Source organism: Phalacrocorax carbo, chromosome 1 (assembly GCF_963921805.1).
Source record: "Phalacrocorax carbo chromosome 1, bPhaCar2.1, whole genome shotgun sequence".
Lineage (NCBI taxonomy): Eukaryota > Metazoa > Chordata > Aves > Suliformes > Phalacrocoracidae > Phalacrocorax > Phalacrocorax carbo.
Window position 1 is genome coordinate 39,678,859 of NC_087513.1, and position 14,096 is coordinate 39,692,954.

Genomic DNA, 14,096 nt, shown 5'->3' on the forward strand with positions numbered 1-14,096 from the left:
ATATCTTCTTTGAGTTGCTGGACCCCTTGGGATAGCTTCTCCACAGCAGAGATGAGCGAGGAAGAGATATTTGCTTCATACTCCCAGAGTTTATCAATCACCTCTGCCACTGTTGGTGCCTCATCCTCTCTCCAGGACATTACTGCCAATGAGTTTGCATATGAGGATGGTGCGCTCTGTACAAACTTCTACCACATGGGTCGTGCGCACTCTGCTTCATCTGGATCTTTGGATGACTGTTGATCATCCAGGTCACCATAAATCACCTCAAGCACAGCTAATTCCCTTAGATACTGGATTCCTTTCTCCATGATTGTCCATTTTCCTAGTCAATATGTAACATCTTCTTTGAAGGGATACCTTTCCTTTACTCCGGACAGGAGTCGCCTCCAGAGGCTGAGGGCTTGGGTCACTTTTCCAATTGTTTTGCCAAAACCAGCACATGCCTCTACATTACTTAGGGAGGAGGGATGATCTATAGAGCAGGATCAGTTCAGCATTTCAGAAGAAAGCATCAGCTTTCTTCTCTCTTGAGCTGAGATTTTTGTTAGTAAAAAGCAGAAACTCATGCCTTAGGTTTGGTGGATTTAATTATCATCCTGCTGTAGAAGATATTGATCTGACTGGACTAAAACTCCTGGGCCTGACTCTTACATACACCAAGGCCCTTTTGCAGTGTAAAGGCCCCGTTTGTCAGTATAAAGCCAAACTCATAGTTCCATTGGATTATACAATGGTCTCAATTGCTTTTTAAGTAGCTGCATTTTTCAATAGATTTCAGGCCTGTGTAGCCAGAAAATGTGAACTAGATGGATTTTGAACGAGCAGAACAACAAAAAGAACATTTACTACTTTTAACCCCCCTACTTTTAATCTCATGAATCATTAGGTTCTGTCTCTGGAGTTTTGAAGGGTTGCAATTCACATTACTTCCCACCTCCAGAGGTGAGAACTGTTCAGTGTTCTCCTCTCCTTGAAATTTCCATTAAATATATAGATTAGCGTATACTGCTGTGACAGCTTTGTAATCAGAGCTTCCTTTCCTGAGAAGCTGATTGGAGCCACAGATGTTTCTTGTATTACATATCATAAAATACTCACCTGAATGTACAAATTCTAGCCTTTTTTAGATGTTAATCTGGTTTGGATGTTAGCCAGCTGGGCATTTGTGAGGGGCTCTGTTTAATCAGCAATCCTCTGTATTCTTTTCAGCCTTCCAGAAATATATACACTTACACACATAGAGCACGGTTAAAAAAACATAATTCAGGAATCCTGGTATGGATAGTTAGAAGTATCAACCTGAAGCCTTTATATGCTTCTGACCCGTACATCTTTCTGAAGAACAATATTGGCTCACTGGCATTCACCAGTATATACACACACATTTTTCACATTGAGGAGAGTCAGACACTGGAACAGGTTTTCCAGAGGTGCTGTGCAGTCTCCATTTTTGGAGGTTTTCAAGACTCGACTGGAAAGACCCCTGAGTAACCTGGTCTGATGTCATGGCTGACACTGCTTAGAGCAGGAGGCTGGGCTGCAGACTTCCTGACATCCCTTCCAGACTCAGTTATCATGTAATCCTGGGATTCTAGGACTACACAGTGAAGATAGATATATATAGTGGATTTTTTCAGTGGGTTTGGGAGTTTTGCTATCATATATTAGATAATCTTCACACTGCCACATTGTAAGTCCTGGTTGTGTAAGCCAATGAAATCAATACAATATCCTGTTTCAAGTTACAGTGTTTGTGATAATTTTTAACTATTCATACTAACCAGGCACAGAGTGTAAATATTTTTACAAAATATGTCTAAAGATACACATTAAGGTTATCTTTTGCCTCCCCTGAAATGCATAGGGAAAATATTTCAGCCTTTCCAGTTACCATATCTGGAAGTTCACACTACGTATGATGAAGGATGCTTTTAGAGTAATGTACCTGCTCACACACAGAGGGTAAAAGTAGAGGATATAAACCAGAACAGACAAAATAATGAATAATGCAAGAGAAAAGAAACAAAATCTGGTGATATCCTTCCTCAGCTAAATAGTGTTCACTGCTGTCCTGAGAGTCTCTGTTGCCAGCTTTAGACACCGATAGCATACAACTCCCACTGATTCCCCTACAGAAGACATTTCACGCCACTTGTGACATTTTTGTTGTATTCCCCTCTGTTCTCTGGTTCATCTTCATTCCTTCTTTTGTTCCTCTCCTCAGCCCTACAAGCACAGGATTTTTCTCCCCTCTCGGTTTACAACTTCTCAGAGTTCACACCCTTTGCATCCTCTCTCTCTTGCAGTGCTTGCAAAGCTCTTGCAGTGACCTTTCCAGAAAAAATAAACTTTCAGATTGCATGGTGATTAGAGAGATTATCCACATCAAGCATTCCCCTTGTGAGCATGAACATAACAAAAGCTCATTTAAGAAACTCAAGCGCTCTGCTGTAACTGGGAGAGGTATTGCCTACCTCCTACAAAAGTGACCTTTTTATTCCTCTGCTAGATTTAATCAACAATTTGTGTCTGTCGTCTCAGCAAGAAGTGCTTTTGCTTCGAGAGGTTTGTATGAGTTAGAAATGCTGCTGCTAAACCATCGGAACAATTGTATCAGTTTCTAGTTTTTCTTCAGATTTCCTACTGGCTTACCCATGCTTAGCCTATTTTGAGATCCTACTAATAATTAAAAGCTCACACCTATTATTCTAAGGTAGAAAAGCATTAACTAAAATGTCTGAAAGCAACAGAAATGTCTGCTGTTTCTTCAGAATATTTCTTCCTGATATTCTTCCCACCTCCATCACTGTAGGCATTAAAATGACATGGCATGAGGCAGAACCAGAAGAAAAATTCATTTACTAGGAGATTTTACTCCAGTGCAGAGAACCGTGTAAATCATAAATCACCGCCTTTTACCAACCAACTATCCTGTGGTCCCATCAAATTATCTACAGGGCACCATTTTTTCCAATAATTTTTCTCTAAGGTAAATATTTAGACATTTTTCCTCCTTTCAGAAAACACAGGCAATGAGGTGTTTTCAATTAAGGCTAAAGAGTTTGCTGAGGATTTGGGAGATGCTTTTGTAGTTGGGAAAAAAAAAAACCAGCTGACAACTCTGATCACTTTGGCATGGCACCAAGAATTACAAATGCAAGAAACCATGTGATTGCCTGTTACTGCTCTCCCCAAATGCAAGTGTCACATTGATGTCTTCCCTCTGTTTCTGTACAGTTCTTAGGCCTTTCTGTTAAGTGAATGTGCTTCATTTGGCTTACGATTGTTAAATTCACCGTAGCAAGTGGAATATCAACATGTCTACAAGAAAACAGTCATCTACTGAGGACTCAAATGTTGAATTTCCCTTAAAGATTAAAGAAAACCAAAAAATGTAAATCCCCTGTCAGTCCTGGCCAATACGGTCATGTACCAGGTAATACATGAAATCACAGAATTATTATAAACTTACTGTTTCTCATAAGTGTGCTAAATGCAATATAAAACATTTGTAATTACTTTTACATTTAAAAAAAGCATTCCTAGTTAAAGGACACCTTTGACTGTATGAGAAAATGTGTTCGCTCACATTGTGTTTGTTCCATAATAGGAAGTATAACCATTTTCATTCTTACCTATGGGCTACATTTCCCGGACCATATAGGGAGAAAATCTCACCTACCATCAGATTAAAACTGAGTCAGAGTGTATAGTAGCACGGTACACAAATTCAGCTTTTTGGCCAACATTTTAAATCATAAGGCCTCTATTTAATACAGTTTTGCATAGGTGTTACATTCCTGCAAACAAAGTAAAAAGGACTAAATTTTTCCATCCCCAGATGATGAGAAAGCTGAAGAACAGGAAAAGAAGCAAGTGAAGATCAGGGATAGGCACTGTCTACATGAGTTTCTTTTTCAGAAAACAAACTGCAATGCAAGTTTGAAGGGGTTAGAAAAGATACCTGCAAATAATGTGTTAAAAAAAAATTAGATAAGCATTCTAAAATGAACCTTCCCAAAAGTAAAGTGATTCTGAGTCATCCCAGATTGTTCAGGTGGTCAAAAGCAGGGAAGCTACACTGCCTACTGATATGGAGTTCATAATGAATAATTTTTTCAAGTATTTTCATAACCTCATAGTACCTGTGGAAGAAATAAGGGACTTCAGATAATTTTGGCAAAGCAGAATCAAACAGTAGGTTGAGTACATCCATGGTGAGCTTGTTTTAATTTGTAAATCTGTTATGGGCAGATGAAAAGAATCATTCTGCCTATAAAATTAATATAACCACTATTATAAGAACATATTTTCAAGATTATTCTTTCACTTACATATATAAATGGCTTATATTAAACCATAATCTTCTCAGAGACGCACTCCTTAAAGCAGTATCCTGGTACAAATGAAGGATTATGACCCTTTTATTCCATTATTATTTGTATTTTATTCCATTATTATTTGTAGTTTAATAATTTAATATGTAGTTTAATAATTTGTAGTTTAATAATGTAATTGTCACATCCAACAAGCAAGTTATTAGAATAGTATGCAATATTTCAGTGAAATATATTACAAAATTATAGTAGCCTGAGAAGGACACTTACACTGTTGGAATTAAGGCATCTAGGTCAGGAGCCCCTTGCTAAAGGAGTGAGTGAGGCTTCTCTGCAGGTTTACTGAGAGAACTTCACTTAGAAGCTTATTTCCAATAATTAGACAAAGACCTTAAACATGAGGTATATGAAAACCCTCATTAGGTTAATCTTTAAGACAGTTTCTATAGAAAGAAGACACCTGTGACCTGTATTTCACAGTGGATATACTTTCCTTCAAAATCTATATCGTAAATTTTTCTTCTAAAATAGTCCTTGGTAACCGCTCTTTTTGGAATAAAAAAAACACGCCTGCAGTTTGCACTTATTTGTTCGGATTCACTCTTTTATTTTTTCAATTATTTGTCTTACCTAGAGCCAGTTGTTTACTGTTTCAAGTTATGTCTTGAATAGTTGCTCATTTGATGCTTATGTGTGTGAGGTTTATGTGTTATGATTGTTTATGTGTCAAAGTAAGAAAAAAAAATCGATCTTGTGAAAAATGTACATTATGAATAACAATTCTGAGGATTTTTCTTGTTAGCATGAAAGCATGCGCTCTGCTTTTATTCTGGCAATCTAGTGTACCCTAGTGCAAACTTGAGTCACAGATTTAGCTTTTGGAGAGGCTTTGTGAGCTCTTTACACTAATAATGTTCCTAAGGCAGCATTGCCTTGTTCTCCCTGACTTTCAGATTCAGCTTTTGTTGTCTTTAAAGCCCTTTTATTTAAACTAGAAAAGCATGTCCTTGCATTATAGGAAGTACCAGCAACATAATTGGTCTGATGAGCACAGTCATATACATGCCAATGAAATATAAACTAGAGTCCTTTCTGCACTTCTGTTTTAACACAATCAAAAAAAACCCCTTACACCTCAAGATCTGGTTTTATTCTGGCTGTGTGTTACTGAAGAAACAAAGGTCCATACATATCCAAAATTATCTTCAAGAAAGCGATGACCCTGATGGAATGCAGTAGCTGCCCCAGCTGTATTTCGATATACACTGAACAATAAAACGATACACATAGGAAGGTTTGCATCTCTCATGCTTTCTTGTGGAATTACTTCTTTCTCTGCTTCTTGGAGAGATTCAACTTGTCTTTTAAATACATTATCAAGTCAGTGAAATAATTTATTTACAGCCCTGTGATTTTTTCAATACACTGGAATGAGATTTACTAACAGCTACAAATGCCTTAGGCTTGTGTAAAGCAAACATCTTTATTTCAGATCTCCATTATTTAGGGCCCTTTCCAGAATACAGGGCTTAACAGCAAGACTCCCTTCAGACCAAGCCTTCGTTCCGCAAAACACCAGAACCACCTAAATACCAGTGTAGAGCAATGTAGACTATTTTGTTCAAATGGGATACACAGAACAAAAATGTGCTCTATGTATACCTGAGATACAGATAGATTCCATACATAATGCAAGTCTCTGTTCCAATACATGTTTGCTACGTGAACAAAGCAAAGCCATTTGGCCTATTTGTTCTTTGATTTTCTGTTTGGAAATAGGAGTAACATTGCCATCTTATCTCCTGGAATATTATGAGAGCGCAAGCAGTAAATCATTTTGGGGTGCTCCAATATTATGGGTAAAAGTCTCAGATACACATTCTAGCTCAGATAGATCAAATTAATGTGCAATTCCAGAGTACGTGCAGTATCGTTCCAGGATGTGATCCTCCCAACTTATAGCAAGGCACAATTAGTTTTGTTAGTAATGACAGCAAGGTTAGATCGTTATGTGTTATGTCGTTGATAGCAATACAAAGATTTTCACAGAATTTAGTACGGAAAACATGTGTTTTCAGGTGAAATATTAAAAGGAACAAAAGTAAGTCTCTAGTAGAGAAATGCAAGCAGATGGAAAAACTATTATGTGAATGCATGAATCATAGCTTTCCTAAGGAAATAATTTGACCTGAAGAATCTGAAACTGGAATTTGGCCACAACACAGATACATGCCAAAGGCCTAATCCTTACTTACTTTGTTGGAATGTTCTTTAAAATTGCACAAAGAATCCTATTATTTAGGAGTCTGTAAGATCCCCAGTTCAGCTGACTTGCTCATTTGACTGAAGTTATAGTGCCATCTACTGTAGTAACAGCCACAGAGAGTCCAGATAGACTATAAAATTTCCCTCTCCTGAGTTTATTTTTTCAATTATTTTCCTCTGTAGCTGTAATCAAGTCAAGCTATGAGTTTTGAAGCACTAAAAATCATATCAGATATGAATATAAATAAAGGGACATCCAGAGTTACAACAAAATAGAAACCAGACAGAGACCTACAAACTACAATAAAGACTATTTGAGGGTGTATTATTCTTGCTTTGGAGTTCAGGATGGCCAAAAAAGCCAGTCTTTAGATACTGAAATGAGAAGGAAATTTTCCTGCTGTTGGGTTTTCCTGTACCTCCCAGGTTTGGAGTTTTCACAGCTTCTTTTGAAACTACTGAGAGTGCAGGTGCCGAAGAAGATACTCTGAGAGATGAACAAATCTGCTGCAGGAGAGATTTTTTTTCTGCACTCTGCTCTATTAAATGCACTCCGTGCTAACCTTAACCACCTCCCTCCCCAAAAAAAGATGCCACAGAGTTGAATTTTGTGCCCATCTACTAGAGCAGAGGTGCAAAGTTGTACGTTTCCATACATACCCTCCCCCAGTGCCCCAGTGCAATGAGCATATGTAAAATATCACGGGACATTGACAGTGAAATCAAAAACACAGAGCTGGGGATGAAAACCTTGTCTTTTTGTAGACAACTGCAACACACTGAAGGGACAGATGCTCGTTAGAGATGGTTCCCCTGATCCAAGCAATGTGGAGACAGATGAAGAGTAGCCTCCAAAGAGCCTTCTGGCACGTTGGTATCATGACTAGGACATAACCAGCTCTTAGCACAGCGACAGTTCACACACAGCCCACAGTTTTGCAGCCCATGTGTTCATTGTGCTACCGCAGTCTGGACAGTGCTGCAGAGTAGTCAGTGATACACAATCACCTCATATTTCTACATGTTCATTATACCAGAAGTAATTATGTTCCAGAGACCCTCTACACTGATGCAAATGTGTAACTACATCACATACCACTATGAAGACAAAGGTGCTGGCACTATTTCTGTATCAGGATTTAGTTTTCTAAATGCAAAGAAAATAATCTTCACCCTGAAGACTGACTGAGCATTTGTAGTCTGTGATTTCTGTTCATACTCCAGGCAACATCCACTAATTTACTGAACCTGCAGGCAAACAGCATTTCATACCTTCCTCAAAACCTTTGCATCAGCTTCCAAGTAAAGTCAGGAGGATTCACATCTAAGATACACCTGGTTGTATCACGAAACATCAGATTCAATACAAAGCTATTCTGTTTCATGTCTTAGACTGACTGGGCTCTCTTTGCTCTTCAAACCAGCCTGCCCTTTCTGCTGATTCCTCAAACTGTTTTGCAGCTAATGGCTGCACTGCAAAGGCAGCCGAGATTTACAGCTGGTTAATTCCCTCTTCCCAGTAAACTGCATTTTATGCCCTTCTCCTTTTTGCTTGTATTGTGAATGATTCCCCCGCTGGAATTTTTATTGAGCAATGGAAAACAAACCTTAAAGAAGCACATGATATTGTAGTTCACTGAGAGGTCATCTCATAAAAAGACTTGTGCGAGTTGCTTGTGTCCCAAGATGGGTCTTCCTAAGGTTTTAATTCAGTATCAACCAGCCGAGTTTGACACTGGGCATTTTAGTAAGCGAGGGTGAAAACACTTCACTGCTTGAAGGTGCTCTTCTCTGAAAATCCTTTGTTCAACACATTTATAGCACACATAGTTGAAAAAAAAATGGCTATTTTTTAACTGTGTATGGCACCAGAACTTCTGGAAAAAACCCAAACCTTTAACAAACTAAAAGGCATGCTGAGGTGCTAAGCAAGGCCATAGTATCACAGTTGTTTGAAACTGGCATAAACCAGAACTGCCACTGAAAGAGGTCACCCTGCCCTTCCCCGACCCTTGGGCGCGCGGCCCCCGACACACCCATCTGCTTATACAAAGGCTTATATGGCCTCATGTCAGCTTTATTCTTTTTACCATGGTAATTTTGAGCCAGACCACTGCTCTGACCCAGTTCACCACGGTCTACATGACTTACGACTTTATTGCTAATTAAGAGAGTGCCAAGCAGCGCAAAGGGACTTGCAACTAGTCTTTTTATGGCTGGTCGCCTCTGGAGAACAGCCTCTTCCTCTCCACAAACCACCTGGACCTTGGTCTTTTACAGATCACACATAGCGCCATTGTGGCCCCAAGACATAATTATTCTTTTGGCTGCTTCTTTTCAATTCGAAGAGTCTGAAAGAATGGGATGGCCATGTTGCAGCTTACCAGGAGAGGTTTTTATTGCACAAAGCAGTGGGTATGTGTTGCACGCTCTGCGATAGCGTGGGCAGGGAGGGGACTGACGAGCAGGGAGTAAATTCAGGGGAATGTGTAGGACAGAGGAACCTGGAATTAGCAAAGTCTCATCCATCCTGCCCGGTCAGGGGGATCCTAGAGTGAACTGTACTGTGAATCTGCCCAGGCACAGAGAGGAGGTGCAGGCAGGAGAAGGAGGGGTTGCGGAAGGGCAGCCCTCCTTCCTCCAGTGGCAATGTCTGCTCCAAGTGCCTGAAGGACTTCAGCTGGTCTTGGAAGGACATCGTGAATCTCATAGCATTGACGTGTAGTAAACTGATCTTAATGAAAGGGAATATGCTTCCAAGGAGTTAAAAACTGCTGAGCTGGCTTTGACATATGTAAAAGATGGGTGAGCACTGGTGGGCTTTAGTTCAGAAAAGAAATGGATCCTGGTCAGGGCAGAGTGGCTGAGACTCTACCAGGGACCAGCTCCTGTCCTTAAAAGTTGTTGCAGATCGTATGTGTGAAATTATATGGAGGTGATACTGAATCTTGACATGCTCAAGTCTGGGGCAGAGAATACCATTTGGAGTGTGTGCCAGTAGACAGCAACGTTAGTGTCCCTGCTGAGCAAAAATACCGAGTTTATCTTCAGGGCCATTCATTTTTAGTTGCCATAGAAACAGCCATTAGAGCCATTTTATATCTGGCTGACAAACCCCACATTTTCTGATCTCTCTTGCTTTTCTTTCTGTTCTTTTTCTTCCATGTCTGATATTTATTTCAATGTAAAATATCTGGCAGAAACATAACTTCTTCTACCTGAATCATGGATATGAATTTTTAATTTTTGTCCATGAAATCCTCCATTGATCCTCATATACATGTGCTCAGTTTATAATAAAAATATATATTTCTAGTTAAAAATAAACACACAAACAAACGGAATAAAGACACACACACAAAACAAAATTAGTTATAAACACTTTTCCTTTCCTTTTCTGTTGCAATAAAATGAGTATCAGATTAATTTTAGGACGATATCTCATTTCTCACTAATCTAATATAGATTCCCATCTGTTCTCCTAGTTTGCTCATCTTCAGTCATCCCAGATGGGTTACAAACACAAATCAGGAGTTTGTATTTACTTACTTACACTTTATATTAGTCAAATTATATGGTTTTTGTGATTGTTTTCATTGATTGAGGTGTTCTTCCAATATTTCTGAAATTTTCTACTCTTTTTTGGTCTGCTTTAGTGATGCTATTTTATGACCTCACACCTTCAGGGAGACAAAATAAATATTTTTTAAAATGTTCATTTATTCTGAGTAGCTCAGATATATAAAGGTGCTAAATTCCATCAGCGTTTACCAACTTCTGCTAATACTGCAGTGGCTGGCACTCTAGACGTCAGATTCTCACAAACTCAGTGCTTTTAGAAATTTGAGCCCAAATGCCTCCTTTTGATTAAAATAAATATTCTAGTATACTTACCTAACTTACAGAGGGAGAGTTAATAAATGTATTATAACATTTGTAAACTACATGATAAACTCATATTTAAAGTGTTGGGAAAATGCAAAATAATTATGAGTACTTTGTGTATTTTCTGTAACACAAAATGAAGTTGGGCTAAAACTAATTCAGAATGAGGCCTTCCACACCAGAAGTTAATTATTACATATGAAAAATATGTATTCCTAAAATACACTTAAACTTTCTGAGGAAATAACCTTGTTGAGAATAATTTTCTGCCACTAAGCTGTTAACAGCAAAAGTACGTTCAATTTAGACACGTGAAAACAATGCTGAAGCATTCCTTAAGAATGGCCTTGAAAACCACAACTTTGCTGTATCACAAGTATTCTGATGGTAAGTTTGGTGGTGTCAGCTTGCTAGTGCACACAGCTTTCAGCAATTCATATTCTGCTTATTTGCTTCCCTTTGCTGCCTTTAAATCTAAAACCTTTGTCCTGTAATAACTGTAATCAGTGCACAGGTAATTGTGATTTATGGTATGGGCAGTGGTTGACAGCTCCTCCACTGAGGTAAGTCCTCTCCACCCTGAATTGTAGGGTAGCAAGAAGCTGCCCTGGGACTTACAGCAGTGATTTATTCTGCAGCATCCTCAGGAGCAAACCCCGTGGCTGTCTGCGCAGCCTCATCCCCTGGGCACTCTCAGGTGATGTAAGGAGAACCTCTGAAACACTGTTCCTCTCCGCTGTCTGCAGGGAGGACAGCCCCTGGGAAAGCTGCAGATGAGAGTGATCCCTGTTCCCTGGTGCACTTCTGCAAAAGTGCCTGGTGCGGCCCATCCCGCTGCACTGGCCTGCCGCACCCCAGCACAGCCACTTCTCAAAATCTCGGTGGTACAAATGGGACACCCAGCACTTTTGCTGCAATCCCGACAGTGGGATAGGGGTTGGGACTTGCCATGCCACAGAAAACACCGTCCCTGCAGCTGGGGCAATTAGCTCCTGGAGGGCACAGGCATGGGCATGTCCCCCTCTGACCATTGCTAACCGCTCACGCGGACATTGCTTAGCAGAGCTGCGTAGATGTGGACGAGGCAGGTGAGGCAGGTTGGCATGCTATTTTAATAAGATACATTGCTTTCCAGTTCCAGACTAATTCTGCTTATTTACAACACAGTAATGATACACATTGCAGCTGCTGGAAGTGTACAAACTTCAAAAAACCAAACCTGAACGTTATGGAGGGGGCTTCTCTTGTCTGAAACTGTATCTCTAAATAGCTGAACTTGAAAGAGGAAGCCTGGAGAACAGTGTTGTACCAGCCTGTGCTTGAAGTGCTAAGGCAGGTGCAATACATGAGTGAGCAGTGAAGATTTTTTACAAATTCAGAGTGACTCCTGATATCAGAAGTAAGCAGATATTAAAAAGGAAAAAGAAAATGAACAGAAACTTATGCAAATAAGTTTTCCCAGAGCATAAATTCTTTGAAAAATTGAAACCATCTGAAAGTGATCTTGATAGTGCTGTTCCTTTGTTTGAATATATGCATGTAGCCCATTCAGAGAAAGAACAGTATGTTTAATGCACTTAACACGTTTAGGAGGTTTCAGTCAATTTAGAAGCGGAGATTAACGGCAGAAAGGTATTGCCAAAAATAGATTAGTGCCCACCTTAATGGTAAAAATGAAATTTTGGAGAGACGTTCTTAAACAAAGGGAAAGTGAAGCTATCCAAAAACCAGGATGTGAATTAAAGCTGAAAATTCAATTTCATACTTTTTCTTGAGGTAACTGAGCCTTCTGATTAGCAGCTCATATGGAAGTGGATTCAAACGGGGCAACTGAATTTATAATCACCTCTCACACTATACTTACCTTCTCTAATACACCTTCCTGCCTTGAGGGTTGAGATATCCATGCCATTTGTGAATTATCTCCTGATTACCCATAGTCTTCAACCTGGCTCCGAACCAGAGAGTGAACAGCTGAACCAAGAGAATGAGCAGACTGATGAGCAGTTACAGGGGAAAAAAAAGATGGAACGCTATGCTCACAGGTATGAGCCCAGAACAACTGAATACCTAGAGGCAGACAACTCTGGGCAAGAGATGAATAATACCAGCTATTCTCCCATGATAGCTGTGTCAGTGGGAGTTCTTGTAGATGCCCTTTGGATGCAGTTTCATGGTACACTTAATCCAATCTAACTGCGAGCCACAACCAAATGATGAGGTAATATTCCCCCCTTCCCAGCACAGGCTGTTGCTACCTTTGTTTGGGAATGGGAACATGACTGCCTCTTCCCTTGTCAGCCTGCAATTACATTAGAGGTAATAAAACTTGAAATTTTGGCCTTTGAAAGCAAGTATGCAGTCAAGGATTTGTGCCTATTTGCCACCTCATTTGGAACACAACATTTTTTCTCAGTTGTTGTCTGTGCAGTTTTATAAACTGACACATTTCAGTTGTAAAGACAATTTCTTATGGTTTAGAGCACACAGACTCTTACCATTTGGATTATTTTACTGAGAGAAAAACAATAAAAGAACATGCACAGTGTCTCCAGGCAGCTTTGGAACGATCAAAAGCTTCAGGACTACAACTAAAGAAACAAAACATATTCAGTGCAGTTGGATTAACACAGCTACGACGTAAGTGTATAGAGCAAAATACACACTGCAGATATCAACTAAGCTGAGGCCTCTTCTAATTTTGAGTACTATCCTGATTAACACAGAATTTTTTTCTTACATCTTATCCTTTCACTTTGTTGTCTCTAACGTTACTGCACGGAGTTTACTCTGATATTGAAATAAAATGTCTGTTTGAAAATTCCGGTACCATTCTCAGTCTCGATTCCTCAGGGAAATTTCTAATATAAATTTATTTTTTTAATGTATAGTTTTGCTGTGTTCATGTTAGCAAAACCAGATTACTTTTAAAAAACATTATTATTTTGAGATTGGTTCTGCCACTCTTACCTAAAGTAATATATTTAAATGTATTTTGAAGTAATCACATACAATGCAAAGGAGTGGGAAAAGTGTTCTCCTCCCCTTTGTCTTGCAGCAGCAACATCCTAGTAGAAGAGGCTCCGAAAGGCCTGGGAGAAGGAAGCGTGGAGAGGTCTTGTGGGCTAACATGACACGCTTCATAAGGTTCTCAGAGCACCAGCTGCTGCTTTGATGTTCAGAATGAGGATTATACTTGAATTTGCGTCGTTACCACACAAGAGACCAAAGGAACAATATACAACCAAGCAGGCTCTTGCAGATCCATGAGAAACAGGGACTTCACATATAGGCTACTTTCTCATGTAAAGCTGCCAGTGTCTTTCCTCCTGCTTCTGGTATCGACGGAGCTCCAACTGTTGCTGTCAGATGAAAGAATATCCCACAGCGTGAATGAGGAACTGATGGAAGACACAAGTTCATCTGCTGCCACTCATTCTTGTGGTGGGCAGTGTGATTTGGAAGGTGTGCAATTACTTCACAACCTGTGGCTTTTGCTGTCCCTAACAAACCTTACCAGGACTCTTCTCCCAGACCAAGTTGTACCACTGATAACTCTTTCTCTCACAATTATCATTTCTATTTCAGCCCATGCTCCACCTCAGC